We start from the raw sequence: 3,736 nt of genomic DNA, 5'->3' as shown, positions 1-3,736 counted from the left end.
NTATATATATATAACTGAAACTTTTGAATCTTCCACAATTTTTCACATCAGCACAATATTTAAAAAAAAAAAAAAAAACATAATAAAACTTTTCTAAAACCCGACCTCGATGCTCTGCCTTCTCTTTCTCCAAAATTCACGCCATGCCTTCTCTCCCTCTACCAGCTCCCTAAATCCAACGCTCCCCCATGCTCCTCCTCTACTAGCTCCCCCAACGATTAGACCCACGGCAAACCAATAGCAAAGCATCTAAAGACACTGTTGAGGTCTAAAAAGTTACAATGCTACACCAAGGCCCAAAATGACACAATGAGTTGAACTCCATAAAAGAAAAATAATAAAAGGCTTGAGCTCACAATAAGGAAAAAAAGATTTAAGCCCAAGACCCACGAATAGATAGGCCTTAGGGCCCATGAAATGAAGGGAAGAAAGAAAAAGCTCAGCCCGCCAAGATTAGAAAAATACTAGGGAGTCTAGTGGTAAGAACTAGACCGGGGGACTGTTAGGAGCTCGGGGTCCTTGGGACTTGCAGTAAAACTAGGACGAGATTAAGACAGCTCAAAAGGATTGCCAAGAAACACAAGGAATGAAGAACAGATACATCCTTATCAGCCACCCAATGATACAGAAAGGAATCAGAAAGCTTGGAGACTAACAATTCATGAACAAAGGGCTAGTACCTCAGGGAACCCAGAAAGAAGAACCATGAAGGGAAGTAGCTGGGAAAACTTTCAACCTGGCAGCAATGGAATCGGCTTACTATGGAAAAATGACAAAAGGAAAGATAGCCAAAGAGTTGAGTCTAAAAAGGTAAGGTTTAGAAGCCTTGAAGGAAGAGAGATTAGAGGTTAGTTCTCTAGGGATACCCCAGAATGGAAAGTTAGCAAAAGGCTTTTGAGGAAAAAGAACCAAAAGAAAAAAATTACGAGAAACAAGGAAGGGACCAGCCACCAAAGTTGCTGGCACAACATTGGCTCTAGTACCTAAGGGAGCAAAGGAGGGGAATCAGGGGTACCCCGGAACCCTAAGATGACACTATAAAAAGGGGAAGCAACCAACAGTGAATCAGAATAGAATCATTGAGAAAACTCTGTCAAAAACTCAAAGAAAGTAGTAAAAGAAAGGAAAATATCACTCGATATCCTCAAACAGCCACTATAGAACATACTTGGATTCAAAGGGATTCAAACTTTGCAAGTCTTAGAGGCTTAGAGAGTCATCTAAGTCTGTAATTTTTGAACTTATTTGAACCTTGTAACACATCTTAGTGAGCACATTGTAATACACAATTAAGAAAAGTAATGAAATATCTCACATTGTTTTAAGGATCCTTAACGATTATTCTGTGTCTTTCTTTATCACATCGCCCCTTTACTGTTTCTTGTTGTTCCATGTGTATATATTTCTTGTTTGCTAGTATGTATATATTGTAGGATTTTTGCTTTGTGCACCACTTGGTTTGTAATCAGCCTATTTAGCTGTGGTGAACTGAGCCTAGTCTCTTAAAACAACAATTAACGGGCCTAAGGTCCTTGCTTCTTGTTGTAGGATTTTTGCTTTGTGCACCACTTGGTTTGTAATCAGCCTATTTAGCTGCGGTGAACCGAGCCTAGTCTCTTAAAACAACAATTAACGGGCCTAAGGTCCTTGCTTCTACTTGGGCCTGGACTTTGTCCAAAAAAGGACCCTCACAGACGCCATACCCACAGATTCCTCATCAAAACCCACCATACCCACAAACCAATAGACATCTTCTTCCTCAGAACAGAGGGCGATGTCTTGAAGAAGTAAAGTAAGAAGAATGCTTCCTCAGAATAGAGGTCGGCGTGGACCAATGTTTTGAATATAGTTCTATTCCGACCGGGCTGAAATGTGAACACTGAAAATTTTTCATACCTTGAGAGTGAAATCTTGGGGAAGAAGGGAGATGGGAGAAAAAAAAATAAAAGAAAAAATTGATAAAAAGGAAACTATGAACCTGGATTTGCAACAAGAAACGAAGGCTTGAGAATTGAGAGGAACAAATCGAAGGTGAAAACAACTGGTGGGAGTTACGATGCTGCAGAAGGAAGAAGGAAACAAGCAAAAGGAAGAAGTAAAAATAAAGAGTGAATGAATTTGTGGTGGGGGTTTGGAGAGAGAGAAGAAAATGTAAATAAAATAAAGATTGTTTGGCTTTGATGAGAAGTTGATGTGACAATTGGCTAGTACGGGGGAGGGAATACAGGATTAAATTGGTAGGAAAACTTTTGTTTTGGATTTGGGCTTAAGCTTAACTTTTAGTTGGGTTTGGGTTTAGTGTTTAAGCGTAGCTTTTGGTCTATTTAAATCAACTCAAAATTAAAATATAACCTAACAAAGATAATTATTTTATTCTTATAATACAAAATTACAAATAAAGGTAAAATAAACTAAATTCTAGACATAAACATATTTTATGTTTAAAAATATTTAAAAATATGCCTAAATATAAAATTTAATTAATCATTTAATTGTCGTACCCACTCTGTGTCGTATCCTTATTTTTCAAAAAATTTTGTACTCCCGTATCTGTATTCGTGTTGTATCCATACCCGTGTCCATGTCAGTGCAACTTAGGTCACGGCTCCACCATAGACTTCGTTCTTCACTATCCGCTTCACCGTGGACTAAGTGATACTTTACCTTGTGTTTTTGGTTAGAGATAGTGAGTTTTGTAGAACATGGGTCATTTATTTATGAGAAAGAGGTGAGGGTATGAATTTTTGGTTATATCCCATACTGACCATTGGTCTTAAAAGCCATGGTCAAAATGGTTTACAGCTAAGCTATTTAGATTTATTTTTTATTTATTTATTTGTATTTGTAATAAAGAGTTAAAATATTTTAATGGCATAAAGTCATAATCATATTTGATTTTAAAGATATTTTTATATTGACTATTGCACTAAAAAATATTTCAAATGATAAATATTTATTTAAAGTCTATAATAAATTGCTAGAAATGTCATTTTGTTTTTAAGCCTCCTTTATACTTGAATATCTTTGGATATTTTAAATATTAAATCAAGATCATTAATTTGTATATATTAATTTTATTTATTTCATATTAATTAATTACTAAATTAATTATATATGACATTATTGTGGTTTGACCTCGGTTAAACCTAGGTTCGACTTTAAAAATCTTGAACCTCTTTCTTTACCAAGTCTGAAAACCAAACCACATTTCATTTCAATTTTGAGATCCTCTGTTCCACCATGTTATATGTATGTCATGTTTCTCTTATCTTCTTTTGTCAACCTATTCTTCTTCTTTTTCATTATTTTTAGGTTCATATTATAATTGTAATATTCTAGAAAATGTAGTTGTTATTATTATTATTGGGTAAAGATTTGGGTTTGGTATTGATATATTAGTTAAAACATCTTAAAAAAATTATATGAATTTTGACCAATAATATATAAAGAAATATATGTTTCTATATTAAATTGGACTATTTTAATTAATTTTTCTATTTTTACTAATTTAATATATTTATTTATATTTTGAATTGGACTATTATTATTTTGAAACCTTTTAAGTTGGATTATTTTAGTTAATTTTTTTTTTATTTATACTAATTTAATATATTTTTCCATGTAAGGCTTTCTTTCTTTGTGAACAAATTTCAAATCCATTCCATGGGTTTATCTCAGATTTTTAAGATTGTTTAGCACTATCAACAACATTGCATAAGTGATAACTTAAATTCTT

The sequence above is a fragment of the Quercus suber genome, unplaced genomic scaffold (assembly GCF_002906115.3).
Source record: "Quercus suber isolate HL8 unplaced genomic scaffold, Cork oak 2.0 scaffold_120, whole genome shotgun sequence".
In the NCBI taxonomy this organism is placed as follows: domain Eukaryota; kingdom Viridiplantae; phylum Streptophyta; class Magnoliopsida; order Fagales; family Fagaceae; genus Quercus; species Quercus suber.
Note: the sequence above shows the minus strand (reverse complement) of the source record.